Below are 18,445 nucleotides of genomic sequence, written 5' to 3' on the forward strand. Positions count from 1 at the left end.
TATCAGACACGTGATCCTTGACTAAATTGAGTTAGGTCGAGGAGTTCCGCACAGATATTCTTCATTGAGGCCTTCGCGTGTTTCACGAAAGCTTTCGCATGCTTTTAAAGAAGTGAAAAATCATGTACGGCCCAAAGAAGATAGTGAAATGCCTACGTTGTAGGTATTTCATCTGCACAAGTAGCTAGCTTCGAATGCCCTACCAGCTGGGCATTCAGCTTCTGACGCGCTAACCCAACACAACTTTTGAAAGTCCTCAATTTCCCATGAGTTTCTTCCGTGTTTAACGTTGTATATATGTCAGACAGGGTTATGGACCTTTCATTGCAATGGCCTTTGATTGCATTGACCTTTCATTGCATTGCAAGGGTGTGACAAGCATACTTGAATCATTTTAGGTAGTCAGAAAAAAGGGGGCCACTGTAAAGATCCCAGTCTTACTATAGGTACGAGGAGCATAGTTTGCACCCTTTTGGGAGGGTGCAAGGGTGTAAGTTAGACACAGAATTGCACCTTTAAAGGTGCAAATTTTTTTACAGTGTACCACTGGCCACAACGGTGTCCATAGCGCATTTTTCGGCTTCTTGGCGACGTCTTTTTGCGAGGCGTTCCTCGCGTTGTTCCGGCGTTTCAGATGCACAGTTCGCCTTGGCTCGATCTCGCCTCCGTTGTTCGGCGGCCAGCTCCCAGGCAACTTCCTCTGGGCAGGAAGAACTAAATTTAACTGCTCTTCTGCGTCGTTTAGCAGCAGCCGCTCTCTCCTTGGCTTCCATGTCAAACGCGCCCGCCAGTTCTCCTTCAAGAGCATTATATACACGCAGCGCACTCTCCTCGCGCATGCGCAGTAGCAGGCGGCGCACCGGTCGTAAACACGGCGACCAGTTAAGGTCAGGTGGCGGTGGCGGCCGTGGCGAGGAAGCGACGCGCATGCGCAGTAACGCGCGGCGCATCTGTGGGTCAGGCGGCAGAGTCGGCGACGGCTGCGGTAAGGAGGCGACGCACCTGCGCCTCTCACGACGTCACTTGGTTTTCACACATGCGCAGAATTGCCGTTTCCCGCACACGCGCAACTCCGCTCTGACCCGCGTAGTGTAGCTTTTCGCTACCAAAACTAGAGAAACCGGCTGTGTCGAGACATGTGGAACTGCATGCGAATGTCACAAATGGCAGGCTAATACCCCAGTGACGATGATGGTCTCAGACGTACAAGGAAGTCATGTCGGTAAGGCTACGGTTGAGACGTTCGTCTGTGGGTGGCGAATTGATGACGGACTGAGCAGGAGCGGAGGAGTTGGGCGACCACTTTGGAAGGAAAGCAGCGACCGCGATCGGTAAACAGGTGATGGGGAGCACCGTGGTGGAGTATGACTTCGTACAGGAGAAAGTCTTGCGACATCAGTGGCGCAACTGGTTGGGATCACTCGTGTGATAGCGTAGCGCGTCGAGCACTCCGTCGTGACGGCGGTCCATTTCTTCCCCATGGCAGACACCGGATAAGGGCAGAGCAGGTCTAGGCCAACACTAGAAAACAGGTCTATCGGGATTGGAATCGGCTGAAGGCGTCCGGGAGGCAGAACTGAGGGCGTCTTCCGGCGTTGGCAGGGCTCGCAAGCGGGCACATAACGGCGAACACAGCAGTAGAGACCTGGCCAAAATAAGCGGCGGCGCACGCTGTCGTACCTGAGGTGTACGCCAAGGTGACCTGCCGTGGGAACGTCATATAGCTGCTCAAGGACGCTACAACGCAGGTGTTGAGGAACCACGAGCCAGAGCTCAGTGTGGCCAGGCCGCATATTGCACCGGCAGAGGATATTCTCCTGGAGCACGAACGCGGCGAGGGAAGCATCACAGTTGGTTGGCGCAGAGGCGGTCGATGAAGGAGCGTCGAGAGGAATCCAAGCGCTGTTCTTTAGTAATGTTGCGGAACTCATACATGGACCAAACGCTGGTGCCAACCTCATATTTGCTGCAGGAAGGCGGATCGACCGGGTGACCGTAGAAGCAATCTGCGCCGTGGTGCAAGCGGCCGGACTTGTGGACGACAGAAAATGTATATTCTTGAAGGCGAAGAGCCCGGCGGCCTAGCCGGCGAGTATGGTCTTTGAGCGAAGAAAGCCAGTTTAAGGCATGATGATTCGTTATAACAGATAAGGGGGCCCAAACAAGTAAGGGCGGAATGTGGCAATGGCCAAAGCGAGGGCGAGGCATTCCCGCTCGGTGATAGTATAGTTGCCGTCTGAAACAGAAAGTAGACGGCTGGCGTACGCAATGACGCAAAACTGATTCCGTTACCGCTGAGAAAGTATAAGGCAACAATGCCATGGCCGCTCACGTCGGTCGAAAGTTCCGTAGGGGCTGAAGGATCAAAGAGGACAATGACAGTAAGAGTGGTGAGGGCACTGATAAGGGTTCTAAAGGCGGCACCTTGGGCGGGTCCCCAAAAGAACCGGACGTCCATGTTGAGGAGCGTGGTAAGAGAGTGGGCTATTTCCGTAAAGTTCTCGATGAATCGGCGTCGATTCAAGGCAGAGGGCAGACGTCTTTTTTGGTGATGGTACTCAGGTGGCGGTTATAGGCGCAGAATCGCCAGATTTTAATTCTTTTTTTTTTAAGAAGCATGAGAGGGGGCGCCCAAACACTACTCGAAGGTTCGATAATGTTGCGGGACAACATCTTGTTTACCTCCGCCTTGATGGCACGGTTCTGTGAGAGAGAGAGAGAGACCCTATAGGGCCGACAGTGAATAGGGCGGCCTCGCCAGTGTCAGTGCCTCAAGCGAAAACAGAGGTTTGACGCAATGGACGGTCCTCAAAGTCCTCAAGGACAGAGATCCTCCGCAATCATCCTAGAAATAGGATCCACACGAAAAGGCTGAGATGGAGGGCCGTTGGAGAAGTCAGTCGGTGGGTCAGGAGCTAGGGCAGCAACTGTGCAATTGGTCAGGGGGGACAGGTCAGCAAGTGAAATGCCTGCGGAAAGTGCCTTAGGTGACAGGCTGATGTTGAGGACAGGGAGGTAGGTGCAGTTTCTGGTAATATGGACAAATACGTAGAGAAATACGAAGTTACAAAATAGAATCACAGCTGTGATAGGGCAAGTGATTGAGTCTTCATCAGGGACAGGAGGAGGAGGTGACATAGGGATGTAGACCGCAGCTTGTGGCGGGAGACGAGCAAACTCAATAGAGCAAGGGCGAGGTGTGCAGGAGGAGTCGTCATAGCAGGGGGGCAGATCCAATTGAAGACGGCCTGAGGAAGAGTAATTAAGAGCTCAGTGGGCGGTTGAAAAGCGAAGGCCAAGGATTACATATGTCGTCCGACAATGCTGACTCGCGCAGTGCATACGCTAGCCACGCAGCAGTGCTACCATTGGTGGTGCGAACTGTAGTCGTGGTGGCGGGCGTTAAAAATTTCACGAGACAGCAGCGCAAAGAAGTGCTCAGGACAGACACTTGGGCGCCAGTATCAATGAGGGAAATAACCGGGTCACCATCCACGAGAACATTCACGAGATTACGTTGGACAGTGGGGGTCAAGAGAGGATTTGCAGACGGGGTCAATGATGCAGCGTTACTTCCGGGGGCTGCATCAGCTAGTTTTCCAAGATGTGGGGAAGGAGAACCGTTGGGGCGAGTGGTGGGAGAACGGGAGCGGCGGCATTGTGGGAAAGGTGAGTGGCTGGACCCACGAGCTGGCTGGGCGGATTCGTCAGGGAGTAGATCAAGACGCGGGTAGTAGCGCCGCGGGCGGTAGTCGCTTCGGTGGTCGACGAAAAAGAATGGATGTGGTGGCGGGGTCCAACAGCTGCGGCAGTGACGGGAGATGTGTCCGAAGAGTCAGCAGGTAAAACACTTTGGCCGATCAAACGGAGTACGTTATTCGTCAGGGTTGCGGTACCGGTACCGAGGCGAGAAGCTGCGACTGGAAAAGGCAGCCGAGATGACTGGAGGGTCCGGGCTATTATTAACGTTGTCCACTACGCAAGCAGAAGGTACGGCCATGTTGGCTACCCCCTGGAGAACGACGGCCTGGATGAGTGCTAGGATGTTGTCCGGCAGTTGCAACGTGGAAACAGCGGGTGTCATCGCCTCCAATTCGCAGCGCACGATGCGCGTTAAGTTACTAGGTCGGAAGGATGCCACACTGTTGGCAGATCATCACATGAGGAGCTGGCAGCAATGTTCGAGAGTCGGTCAAAATGGTGGGAATCGCACCGGCGTTTGACGTGCTCGAAACGGCCGCACACATAAAGAGCAGAAGCGACCGCAGACAGTCTTTGCAGAGCAGCAGGTTAAAAGCATCGTCGGTAAAAATTTTCAGTATGTGGGTTATTCTATCTGCCTCGGAGATGTCCCTGTCAATTTTCAGGGGACAAGGCCAGGACGTCCTGAATGTAGGTGATGCATGGTTCTGATGCCGTTTGGGCGTGCGCGCGAGCGCCTTTATGGCGTCCAGTTGACGTACGATGGGTTTCCCAATGATGACGCGGAGCTTCTGCTTACAGATACCCATGAGGTCGGGTCATCTTCGTGTGTTTTTGACCACACTTACACGCTGCCGGTCAGATAGAACATTATATTTGTGAACATCAGCGTCGCGTCCCATCTGTTATGCATGATGACGAGTTCATAAAGCGAGAGGCAGTCGTTGACATCAGTATCGTCTGTCCCGCAGAATCTGCCTGGTTTGCGGTGGTGGGCCACAGCGATGGCTGGCGTTGCTGGTAGAGATGAAGTGGATTCAGTAGACATGGCCGCGAGATGGCGGCCACTGCGGAGGTCCAGACGGATTCGGGTGCGGGATCGAATTTGCAACCTCCAGCAAATCTTACGTGATGGCTATAAGCAGCAGATATAGTCTTCTAGGCAGAGGATCGGCGGCTTGGGACAGTCGCACAGCACACAAGCGCGCAGCGCAGCGTTGTCTTCATTCCGAACCCTTCGTCATCCTCCCAGTGTCCGTAGCAATCTGTTGTTCTTTTCTCTGTTCTACATGCATTGTCCCAGCGCTGCGGTTCCCATTGTTCAAGCAGCACAAGCAATTTTAATATGCCACTACAGCAAAGAAAGGGTGTGCAAAAAAATTGCCGACAATTACGTTAATTCCTAATGAGTAATTTGAGCGCAACTCATCAGCTGTTCCAGCTTTTCGATAGACTGAGGCAGATAATTCGAGCAAGACATGTATGTACGGTTACAGACGTCATTTTTCACCCATATTCCTTCTTCAAGAAACACTTCACTAACTGTTCTTAATTGTCATGAAGAAAGCTTTGGGGTCGGAGAAATAGGTCGATAGATGCTCGACTTGCTGCACCAATGCCTGGTTCTCAAACCCGAGGTCCATGCAAGTACTTCGCGAGGTTGTCACGGAGGAGTTCCGCAGGTGGCCTCAGTGATGGCTGATAAAGAACTGGCAGAGAATAAACTATTTCTAAAGACGAGCGGTACGCAGTGGCGAACAGCTGCGGCTATACGTTTCGGCTTGGGCGTGTGGGAAATGCGCCTGGAGCACACGCAGCTATAGCAGCGCGCTGCCCCGACCGCGGAGCTGGTTACGAGGGACAACGGCGACGCCACGAAACGCATGAACGGGCGCCAAAGACCTGCGATCTAAAAAAAAAAAGCAAAGTGCGGCATGCGGCCGCGCGCAGCGGGGGGACAACGGTACATCACTCCCCGTCCCCTAGCACGCCCAATTTTGGACGAGTCCCCGCGTGCAGCAGATGCCATACGAACACCCCCCGCGCCCATGTGTTTCGATTATCCATTGTCATGGAGATAACTCGTACACCATGCGCTATAAACGTAATTGAAGGACGAATAGGCGTTATTACCTATAATTCGCGGCCTGCGCAATATAAAAAGATTTAACACGCTCATAGCGCGTTCTCACACTCTTTCTGTCACATTCGAATTCGATAGGATAGGAAAACTTTTAATGTTCAAGAGAAAAAGAGTAACTGGAGGGCTACCCGCCTAGGCGACTGCCGAGAGGTCGTAGCTCTCGGCGGTGGCTTCGGCCCAGTCGGACAAGTTGTAACTGAGTCTCCGGGTCGGAGCTCAATAGTAAGGCTTCCAATTGGTCTCTCGACTTTGTGTCCTCTCCAGGCGGGCATGGGGACATTCGCATAATATGTGGTCCAAGGTGTATCTAAGTTTGCAGTTTGCGCCTTTTTCTGAAACTTTCCCTGTGTACATAACATTCCAGAGGGCCAGGTTTAAAAATGCGTAAGGTCGTAACGGGCGCCAGCTGATCGCTTGGTATCCGCTTAAGAATTTATCCATGCTGTGTAAATTCTCTGTATCCCGCCATGCGATCCTTGTCTTTGGAGACCACCTCACTCGGGTCCGCCCGGGAGAGCTCGTGGGCTTTCTCATTACCCGAAAAGGATGTATTTGCTGGCGTACACACTAGCGTAATTTTTTCGTCATTACATGACGGCTTCGAATTGTATTCCTCAGGGGGAAGAGGCTAAAACGAAGGGTTTCGAATGGACCACAATAAATAAAACAGAACCCCGCAACACGCCGCTTATGGCAGCATCGTGATAATAGAACACTAGGTTTTTTACGACATCATCTCCGCCATGCCCCCGATCATTTAAAATTGCTAGCATACAAAACACTTGTCAGATCAAAATTAGAATATACCTCACCTATATGGAGCCCGCATCATGCTTACCTTATCAACGCACTTGAAGCAGTACAAAACAGAGCAGCCATAGTCCTTCATCTTCATATTCCTACAACATCAGTGTGTCAGCGTTGAAAGATAAGGGCTATCACTCCTCTCAGTTCGTCGTGGCACCGCCAGCCTTTGCTTATTCTACAAACTTTACCACAGTTCACTTTCCTGCGCGCCCTATATCGTACCGCCAACCCGCATATCTCATCGCACTGTCATCCTTTCCAAGTTTCTCGACCACGTATCCACACGGTCACTTTTGCAGCCTTATTTTTCCCCCGTACCATTGTGGACGGGAACGACCTTCCCAGAGATATTGGAGCTATTATGTGCTCCGCCACCTTTGCTGACAATCTTTATGCTCATTTGTTATCGTGTTAACACTTTCCGCCTACGAATATTGTACCCACCCCTTATGCAATGCCTCTTACCGGGCCTTTAAGGAAAATAAAAGAAATGAAAAGATCAAAGTAGGCCGTCATGGCGTGTGCTGATTGCCAAGGCCCCACGCGCCAGCTGCCAACCAGCTTCAAATGGAGCAAACCGCACTTCAAACCTATTAGAGCAAGCATCAAATAAATGCCTTGTGTTTCAACTTAAATGCGACAAACACCCGTTCGAATCTCCGAAACTGATCGCCGGACTTACGAGATAGCGAAGGCCTGCGTTACAAACCACTCCGACATATCTTTCCACGCGGTCGCGCCTTCCATTTACTTCTCGCAGAACCTGTACAGTGATCAACAGTCGGCGCAGAAAAGTTTTAAACAACGGCTGGAAAGTTTCTACGAAGGAGCTGGCCCTTCACGTTAACAAGCTCCGTCCGTATCTTACCCGCTGGGACATGCGCAATATTGACGCCTCCGCTTGCGGAAATTACGCGCAAACGCCTCGCTGATCCCTGCAACGTACGGTACAGAGGCTAGTTTCATTTAGTCATCACTTCCCCTCTCGGTAGAAGCGGGCTGCTTCGGTAGAGCCAATCTTCTTTCCGTATTCCGGGTGATCGAAAACGAATAGCCGCTTATTTGCAAGTTGTTTTCGATTATTTCCATCGCGTGGTTTGGAACGACCACTTCCTCTTCCAGAGCACAGCCGCTCAATCTCCCGTTGGAGCCGCCCGCGAGGCCCACCGAGTACAGTACGGTCCAGTGTTAAAGGGAACATGTGATCACGTGGCCAACGCACTTCATGAAGCCGTGCTGCCCAGATGCGGCGAGAATGGGTGGCATTAGCTGCGTGCTCGTAAAGGCTAGCCGCCATGCTTACTTTGTATGCACATTTACCCGACAATTCCCACAAGTTCTCGGTGGCAGCATTCCGCGAAGCGCGGAGGTCACGCGATCGCATGTTCCCTTTAACACTGGACCGTACTGTACACCGCGGAGCCGGTGATTACGAAACTCGATTGTGCGCCGCCGCGCCGACCGTGGCGCTGGCTATCGGTGAAGGGCAAAGAGATGCCGGGATAATGAAACATAGGGCATTATTTCATTTCATTTCATTTATTGAACCCTCAAAGCCAAAGGCATTAAAGAGGGGAGTGGTTACAAAACATGAAGATACATAAACAGATGCAATGAATGATACAAAACAAAGTATTATATTCCTGTTATACAATGTCAGCTAGTGCAGAACGAAAATGCTGGTTATCTCTTACGTCGACGATATCTGCGGGAAGGCGGTGCCATTCGCGTGATGTACGAGGGAAGAAAGACTGAAATGCAGTTACAGTGTTCAACGTTTCAATGCCAACTTTGTGACGATGATCAATGCGGAATTGTACAGGTGCCCCAAAAGTAATACGGGGCATGCGAGCGGTGGCAGAAATGGAAAAAACTGCATGCCAGCGCGCTCTATCAGCAGATGCGCGGCAAAGAACTAAAGGGCGTCGGCACCTCCGGCTGACCAATCTCGATAACTTGATGCTCGTCTTATCGCCTCAAAGAGCGAAGCTGCGTAGCTACCATCCCTGCCCGCCAGGGGCGCTTTCAATACCTCATGGTTTGCTGTTCGTCCGGGCCGTGAAGAAATGTTTGCCATCGGCACCGTGTGCTTTACGCTTTGTCAGGTCCTACGTTATCTTTGTGGAGCAGCCGAAGTTTGTGCTACACATGGCGGCGAGTTTGTGCGCTGACGAGTATAAGCACTCGAGGAACGTTTTGGCAAATGCGGTGACAACTTTGCTTCGCTCTAGGGAACGCATGACAAACAAAAAAACAAAAACAGCAGCAGGCATGTGCTGTCTTTGATAAAAATAGGTGCTCAACGGCATAGCAAGTGGGTTAATAATTCAAGACCATTTTCATCCACACAAATTCACTTTCTTACACTGGAAAACTTTCGAGAGCAACCCGGATACGTCGACTCATTATGCGTGTCCCTTCATCGCCGCATGGTCGCTGTCATTAACGTGAGCGGGAGCTTCACCCGTCATTAAACTTTGAGTTTGCATGAAAAGTGCCTTTGGAAGTTGTTTTTTTTTAATCGCCTCCACCCTGTTGCCCTTTTCTCCTTTGCACGCTTGCAAAATAGAGCCAGCCGATAGGGGACGACTAAATGAGCGACAAGCTCGTTTTTTGTTTGTCTTTTATCCTCCATTCTAAGAAAGCAAATTTGTGCCAACGGAAGTGATCTTTAATTAGTTCAGTTGCGCACAAACTCGACGAACACATCATGAGCTTGTTCTTCACGATAAAAGCAGCGCGAACTTCATGACGAACGCAGAAAGGGAAGACGATCAGAGTGAGACGTTCCATGGTTATATCAGCTTCTGTGTCTCGTCTTCCCTTCTTGTGTCCTTTGTGAAGATTGCTTAGTTTTGCACTATCACAAACTCGCCCCGAAGCGAAGAGCGAATCACGGCGGTCTCGCAGGCTGAAAATGGTGGCATTCCTGAAAAAGCAAAAAGTGCAACCTGCCGAACGCCACTTTCTACACGGCGAAGACAAGCAACAAACGCTTGCATGATGTATTTAAAGTGCCCCTGGCGAGCACTGATGGTAGCAGCGCAACTTCGCTCGTGGCGGCGATAACGCGAGCATCAAGTTATCGAGATGGGTCAGCCGGATGTGCCGACGCCCCTTAGTTCTTTGCCGCGCATCTGCTGATAGAGCGCGGTGGCATGCAGTTTTTTCCATTTCGGCCACCGCTCGCGTGCTCCGCATTACTTTTGGGGCACCTGTACGTGTCAATGCGGTTTGACACGTATCTGGGGGAGGAAATGAGGGCATCATGTAGCATGGGATGATGGTATAGCTTATGAAAGAGGCTCAAACGAATTGTCTGCCGGCGGGATGCTAAAAGAGGCAAAGAAAGTTTAGCTTTCATGCTTGTTAAACTAGCGGTACGGTTAAAGTTGGACAGGATAAAACGAGCAGCGTTATTTTGAACTAGCTCAAGCAAAGATATCAGTTTTTCATGATGGGGATCCCATATGGCGGCGGCGTATTCCAGATTAGGACGTATTAGTGTTTTATAAAGCAATAATTTCAAGGAAGACGGAGTTTTGGAAAAGTTACGGCGCACATAGCCCAACATGCGGTTAGCTTTGTTAGCAATGTACTCAATATGGCGCTTCCAGTTAAGGTCAGCAGAAATATGAACACCCAGGTACTTATATTGTGACAAAGACGAAGCTGGCAGTGGCGCGGGACGGAGCGCCCGCGCTTGGCCAGCGGCCATTAAATCATCTCATAACCATCGTTCACCACGCCTCACTCTTCGGCTGGCCGCCACGTTACATTTGGTGTGAGGTGCTGGGGTCCATTCATCGCCATCCTGGTCACGGAGCTTCGGCGTCCTGGGCCTGCCGTGGACGTCGGCCGTGAGTACCTGGTCAGCGCCGCACGGCCGTGCCCCAGCCCGCCCGACCTGAACCGACCTCGCCGCTCACCCCAGCCCCGTCCCCCGCCCGGACCACACGACGCGACGACCCAAGACCCGACGCACCCAAGACCCCACTGACCCAAGAACCCACCGACCAAAGACCCCACCGACCCAAGACCCACACATGAAGACACCGCCCCCCTGCCCCCGCCGTCCGGTGCGTCCAGAGACCTCGGCCGTCAGCTCATGGCACCCTACGGCGCGGATGTTTCGTGGATCGGGACTCATTCTCTCATCTTTCTCATCGTGGCGGCCCGCGCTGCACCATCTTCTACATATTGTTCGACCCTTCACTCAAAACCATCGCCATTTCGCCGTCTGTTCGTCACCGATCAGGACGATCGCTCGGAGGCCCCGGGTAGTGTGACGAAGACGATGGATGGATGGATGGAAAACTTTATTGAGCAAGTGAGTTTGGACCGTACAAGGTCTCAGGGCCACCGCACAGCCCTCACATCACGCGCATGTGTCCAGGCCACGTAGGGCCATGGCACTGGCACCCCGGTTCACACAGCGAAGTTGCGCGTCCGGGTCCTGCGACGCAAGGAGGGCCTCCCATTCCTCCCATGTACCGATGGCGGGCTGTCCCTGCGGGGGAGGATCGGCAGGGCAGCCGAAGAGGATGTGGTCTAGGGTGGCGTGCTGTTCTCCGCAGAGAGTGCACTCGGGGGAAACATGGCGGAAGTGGGATAGAAGCTGAGGGGTAGGAAGAGTTCGGGTCTGGAGTCGCCTCCAGAGGATTTGTTGGGAGTGGGATAGGCGGGGGTGGGGAGGGGGATAGAGTCGACGGGCAAGGCGTGCTTGTTGAGTTAGTTCTGAGAACGTGTGTGCCCGCTCCCTCGAGAAATCCCGGCTGGGGTCGCCATTTGCCCGGCAAATAAGTCCTCGGGCTATGTTATCGGCGGCCTCATTTCCGGGATTGCCAGAGTGAGCCGGCACCCACACGAGCTCAATACGCCTATCGGGATTTAGGGTGCACATTCTCAATATCTGCCACGCAGGGGGATGGACGCGTCCGCGGGCGAAGTTAAGAATGGCTGTTTTGGAATCGCTTAGTATATAAGCCGCATTGGTTTTGGCAATGGCTATTGCTATAGCTGCTTCCTCTGCTTCTTCCGGGGTACAAGGTGGGTCTATGAAATGGGTAAATGGGGGGGCTGCTGGATGATAAGCCACAGCTACTGAACGGTCTGTACCACACGCGGCGTCCACCCAGCGCACATCCTCTAAAGTGCCATATTCTTTATGGAGAGCTTTGGCTCGCGCGACTCGGCGGGATTGATGGTATTCAGGGTGGACATTCTTAGGAAGGGGTTTCAGGATAAGCGCGGAGTGTATGGCGCGAGGGAGAGAGATGAAGTCTGTCGTGTGTGCTGGTATGCGAATTCCCAGAGAATCCAGTATATATCGTCCAGTTTCCGTGCCAGCCAGACGAAGGTACTGTGTGTAGCGATGTGCATCTATAAGTTCTTGTATAGTGTTGTGCATTCCTAATTTTAAGAGTCTGTCCGTGCTAGTGCTCTTTGGTAGGTTTAGCGCTGCTTTGGTAGCCATGCGGATAAGAGCATTGATCTTGTCTTTATCCGAACAGGAGAGGTTTAGGTAAGGAGTGGCGTAAAGAATGCGGCTAAGCACAAACGCATGCAGCACCTTGAGATTATCTGCTTCATCTAGACCAGCTCGTGAATGTGAAACCCTTCTAAGAAGATGGATGACGGAGTAGGTGGACTGTTTTAGTGCTTTCAGTGTAAGGTTGTTTTTCCCCGTGTCCTGTAAATGCAGGCCAAGAATGCGGAGGGTAGGTGTTTGCGGTATGGGAGTGTGATGCAGGTAGATAGTGATGGGGGAGGTAGGGACGCGCCGCGGGCGGATTATGAGGAGTGCTGACTTTGTGGGGGAGCATTCAAGCCCAATGTTTGCCGCGTGAGTAGCGATAGTTGTAGCGGCTTCCTGAAGGGTCGATTCTATGTCGCCATCCGAGCCGTATGTGGTCCAAACCGTTATATCATCCGCGTAAAGTGTGTGTCCTAAGTGCGGGATGCGGCTGAGAGCCTTGGCCAGGGGGATGAGGGTGAGGTTGAAGAGGAAGGGAGATAACACCGCCCCTTGCGGGGTACCAATGTTACCAAGCGTGAAGGGGGGGGGTCTGTATATCATCTATATGCAGTGAGGCTGTGCGACCGTTTAAGAAGGCCCGGATATAGTTGTAGGTCTTAGGCCCCAACTGCAGCTCTTGGATGCCCTGCAGGATGGCGCTGTGCGTAACTTTGTCGAATGCTTTGGTGAGGTCGACTGCCAGGATTGCTCTGGTATGATGTAACATGTCATTGAGGATAGCGTGTGAAATCTGCAGTAGGGCGTCCTGTGCCGAGAGGTGGGATCGAAATCCTACCATAGTATGTGGATATAGTCCATGGGATTCCATGTGTTGCGTGAGACGGGTGAGGATGACATGCTCAAACAGTTTGCCCAAGCACGAAGTCAGCGAAATGGGACGGAGGTTTTGGGCGTTAATGGGCTTGTTTGGTTTAGGAATGAAAATTATTTTCCCGTGCTTCCATTCAGCAGGTAGCGCCCCCATTTCCCAGCACTCATTGAAGTAGTCGGTGAGAAGGGAAATTGAACGGTCATCTAGATTTCTGAGCATGACATTTGTGATTTGGTCCTCCCCAGGGGTTGAGTTTCGGAGCTTGATAAGGGCTGCTCTGACTTCAACCTCCATAATGGGGGCGTCGAGGGAGGGTTGATCGGGGCCTACATAGTCGGGATATGATACAGCTTGGCCCACAGTGGTATAAGTTGATTGGAGTTGGCGTAACAGTGCTTGATGATTTTGACGATTTTTATGGGTAAGTCTTTTCAGTGTGAGCCGAGTTTGATTTTTAGCTTGAGTGGGGTCTATCATATGTCGCAAAAGATGCCAGGCCCTGGTGGAGGAGAGATTACCTCGTAATCCGTCACATAATTGGTGCCAGTTAGATTTACTGAGTGCGGCACTGTGTTCTTCTATTTGTTTCTGTAGTTGCGCTAATTTTAGCTTAAGTTTCCGATTTTGCTTCTGGGTTTTCCAGCGTGTGAGGATACTGTTTTGAGCTTGGAGTAGGTGCGCTAAGCGACTGTCTGCAACGGGAGTCTCGGGGGTGGCGTCTAATGTTTGCGTGAATGCCTGGACATCCTGTTTCAGCTCTGTCATCCATGTGTGGAGGTTAAAGGGGGATTCTAATGTTTTGGCCTCTCTGTGCTTCCGAAGATTATCCCAGCTGGTAATCCTGACACGGTAGTTTTTAGCTTTTTTAGCGAAATCAAGCTGTATAGTTATGATATAATGATCACTGCCCAGGGCCTCATTTGAGTTTGTCCGCACCGGTGTGGGAAGGTTGCGACCAAAAGTAAGATCTGGGCTTGTGTCGGCAGTGACACTATTACCGATTCTTGTAGGTGTGCTCAGATCATTATATATGGACAGGCCGTGCATCTGAAGGGTGTTGCGCAATTCCGCTCCTCTCTTGTTAGTGCGTGTGTACCCCCAGTCTACATGTGCGCAGTTGAAATCACCTAATATAATGAGGGGGTCCTTTTTTGCAGCGTTGGAGGCGGCTTTAATTAGAGAGATTAAATCTGAGACCGGTTGCCTCGGAAGGAGGTAACAGTTGAGGATGAAGAGGGGTTGAGATCTGTGAGTGGAGGGGATTAATTCTAGGAATGTGTGAGCTACCGGCGAGGTTAGTACATGACAAGTGTATGGTACGAAATGTTGGAGATACGTGGTAACCCTGGGGTTTGGAGTGGTGTCGGACGGTACCAGAGCGTATCCTGGCAGCGATAAATTTGTGCCAGCATCCTGAAGTGCTACTATATCAGGGGGTGTGGAGGAAGCAGAGAGGAGCTGCTGCAGGGGGTCTCGTTTGCGACGAAACCCCCTGCAGTTCCATTGTAGGATGCTTAATTGGAGATTATTGCCCGTCAACTGGGCCATGCTGGAGGGTGGGGGGGCGGAGGATGGGAGCAGCTATGGGGTTGCTAGCTGGGATATGTGAAGACATTCCAGCAATTATTTGTGGAATTTGTTGTAGAATAGCACAGGTTACCTGACTGATAATAGTTTCTGTAAGCTTAGTGATGGCGGCTTCAATGTAACTTTGAGTCTGAGCCAGAATACTGGCTTCGAGCTGTTGGGTAAAGTTTTGTAATTTAGAATCCATGTCTGGAATGTCTTCTGGTCTGCGTTTCTTTTGTGGAGGGGGTGTGGAGGGTTGGGGAGTAGGTGAAGAGGTTTGGGGTGTTGGTGAAGGAGTGGGTGGAGAAACGGTAGGAGGGATGGAATTAATGGCTGCCCTAAGATGCCTTACCTCTTCCCGCAGGAGAGCTATCTCTTCCTCCCGCTGTGAGGTTTGGGGTGTACTGGTGGGTTTGGTCCAGGCTCGCTGGTGATCTTGATGAGGCACTAGCGGTGGAAAGTCCTTTGGCGTGGGCACTGGTTGCTTGGGTTTCGGCGCGGTCTGTCTACGAGGTGGAGGGGTCCTGGCTTTGCACGAGCCGGTACCGGTAAGGTGGGAACCACCACAAAGAATGCAGCTGGGCGTGCATGGGGTCTCTTGAGGGGTGTGCTTCTCGCCACACCGCGGGCAGAGTCCAGCCTTCGGGAGAGGGCACACGTCGTACCTGTGTCCAGGCTTCCTGCAGTTTGTGCAGGCATCGGGGCTTCCCTTGTATTTGGTGCAGCGGTGTACCACACACATATATTTAATTGTGTGAGGCACGGGACCTGAGGCAAAAGTTATTAAGATGGACGTTGTTTTACCCATGCGTCGGGCCGCTATAATGTTAGCGTCCGGGTTTCTGTACTGTAAGTCAGTTAGGATTTGTTCTGGTGTCTCGTTCCAGTAGGCCCGGGAAATGACGCCCTTGACTGCCGCTGGAGGGGCCGCGATGTACGCGGCTACCGGGTATTGTAGTCCATCTAAGGTAATTTGTTGAATTTTCACCAATGCCAGAGCTGTTGCCTCCGCCACCGTCGCCACTGTGAAGGTGTTGTTAGTTGGGTGGATTCTTATGTGCAACTCGCCAATCACTGAGCAGCTGAGCGTCGAGTGAAGTGCCTGCAGGATACTGGGAGCCGGGATCTTTTCCAGGGAGAGGCCGCCTCGCGGGCGAAAGACTACTCTGATGGTACCCGCCGGCAGTGCGGCGAGTTGCTTGCTTCTATGGACGACGGCGCGCGTCATGCGTAGGAGCTGTGGCGTCTCCTTGAACGCGCTTCGGGTGTTCCCAGATGCAGCGTCCGGTGGCGCGCCGGCGTTGCTGGCGTTTGGTTTAGGTTGAACGGTGGCCGATACCTGGTGTTTTGGGGGCGAATTCGAATCCGTGGTCCGATTACGGTATGCATGGAGCACAGTTTTCCACTCACCAGGGTGGCAGTCCAATGGGTTCAAGGTCTCTCCATCCACGGGCTCCTCCATGGCTGTTGGGGAGTGAGGAACGCGGCGCGCCGGCGAGGCTCTCCTCGATGAGGCGAGGCTGAGCGCAGCGGCGTGGCTGCCAGAGACATTTTCAACAGGTAGCTCACCGAGGTCATTGGGCACATCCAAAAGATGGTAGCGATTGGGGTCCGTGAACCTTCCAGGATCCGTTGAGGGCCTTGGTGGGTCCTAGAAAGGACTTAGCTGGGCACAGGAACCAGAAATTGGCGGAGCCGATAATAAACGCGTCCGCTCACTCGGGCCCCCTAGCGGCCAATCCACGAAGACGAAGCTGGCAGTGGCGCGGGACGGAGCGCCCGCGCTTGGCCAGCGGCCATTAAATCATCTCATAACCATCGTTCACCACGCCTCATTCTTCGGCTGGCCGCCACGTTACAATATGAAGTAACCGCTTCTAAGCGAACGTTATTTAGGTAGTACACAGGTGGAGCGTTGGCACTTCTTGATATTCGCATAAATTTGCACTTATCAGTGTTAAGTTCCATAAGCCATTCATTACACCAAAGAGAAATGTTAGAGAGATCACGCTGAAGAAGGTTAGCATCGTCGGGGGATTTTATTTCGCGGAAAACAACACAGTCGTCAGCAAACAAAAGAATGTTAGATGATACAACGGAAGGGAGGTCGTTGATGTAAATAAGAAATAAAAGGGGTCCGAGCACGGAGCCTTGCGGCACGCCCGAGTAAACTTCGCTGAAAGGTGAGTTAAAATTATTAGCGGAAACGAACTGCGATCGGTTAAGAAGAAAGTATTCAATCCATTTCAGAACGCTGTAGTCGATATTCAGTTGGGTTAGCTTTAAAAATAATAAGCGGTGACATACCTTGTCGAATGCCTTAGTATAATCAAGGAAAATGCAGTCAGCTGCTGATGCGCGATCTAAAATATGGTGAAGTTTGATAGTGAAGCTGGCAAGTTCGGTTTCGCAAGAAAATGACTTCCGAAAGCCGTGCTGTGCGGGTGTAAAAAAGGAATTAGACTCGAGTAAGTTCACAAGGTTAGTGAAAATGACGTGTTCTAATAGTTTGCAACAAGTACTAGTGTAGACTTTTCCTTACCAGCCGCTTGCTGGCGCCCCCTACGTTAGGGAGCCTGAATGGCGTTGTTGAGGCACGGCTGGGTGGTGAGAGGGGACAGAGTGTTGAGTGTGTGTGTGTGTGTGTGCCGGGGGAAGGCGGTCCGTCGACGTGCGTACTTGGCGGACGTTCCCGTGAGTTTGTGCGATAATCGTGCGTTTTCTCTGTACCACGTTAATGTGCGAAGTCAGTAAACCCTTTTGCTATGTTTCCTAACTGGTGTGACCTGTGTGTGTGTCAAGAAAGTGTTTACACTAGATGGGGCGATAATTTGTAGGGGAGGTTCGATTTCCTGATTTGAATAATGGAACCACCTTCCCGACTTTCCATTGCGTTGGCAGAATGGAATTATCGAGAATCTGCAGAAAAATCTTTGTTAGTATTAAGGAGCTAGAGGCAATTGTGTTTTTTAAAAATTTAGCATGAATGCAGTCAAAACCGGGCGACGAATGAAGTTTTAGGGCATCAATAAGTTTAGCAACGCCAGACGTATCGATGAAAATTTGAGGCATAGAAGGGTAATTATACCGGATTGGAACGGGATGTGTGGTGTTTGATGTGCGCGAGAAGTTCTGAATAAAGGTTTCGTTAAGTTCTGATGCGCATAAATGAGCCGGAATAGGGTCCCCTGACACGTCAGTCAAGTTAATAGATTCTTCGGTATGTGGGTTGATGACGCGCCAAAATTTTTTAATGGGTGTAAAGCAAATTTTAGTTACTCAGAGATATTTGGAAAGGAATAATGGTGCCTGGGCTTACTCTCGGGAATACGATTCTGTGCTTAAGGGCAGTTTAGCCGAGATTCGAAGTAATTCAGAGAGCTGTTGGAAGATTAGCACTAGGTCCCACGGTAAACCACATGCGAGGCAGTACATGGGGATATGGGCTGGGCATCTTTCGAAGCACGGGAAGCTTGAGTGAAATACTGTATGAGGAACTCCTGAGGAAACTGGACGCTAACAGGTGGGCAGCTAAGGTATTTAAATATCTATGCAGAAAGAGCGTTGACTCAGAGTGGCGTGGAAAATAACTAGGAAACTAACTAGTAAGTATGCCGTACACGAGGACGGAGAAAGAGAATAACAACGACGGGTTAAAAACGCGAAAGTTAAAAATTGGATTAATTCAATGAAAGAGGAGCATAGTGTAGAAATATATCGATACTGGAAAAGGCAGATCAGAAAAGAATTGTTCTATGATAACTCAAGAAGCTGTGCCTTACTATTGAAGCTAGGTCAGGGTGTCTTAGTATGCGCAGCTACAAAAAAAAAGTTAACGATGACGATGATTCATGTGCTGTGTGTGGTAGATCTG

At 51.3% G+C, this 18,445-nt stretch overlaps 1 pseudogene; it reads left to right on the forward strand.

The window, feature by feature from the left end:
- Positions 1-2,085, forward strand: part of LOC149325429 (uncharacterized) — a 78,785-nt pseudogene extending 76,700 nt beyond the window's left edge.
- Positions 2,086-18,445: the final 16,360 nt, after the last annotated feature.

Source organism: Amblyomma mixtum, chromosome 10 (assembly GCF_055824585.1).
Source record: "Amblyomma mixtum isolate Tamu chromosome 10, ASM5582458v1, whole genome shotgun sequence".
Lineage (NCBI taxonomy): Eukaryota > Metazoa > Arthropoda > Arachnida > Ixodida > Ixodidae > Amblyomma > Amblyomma mixtum.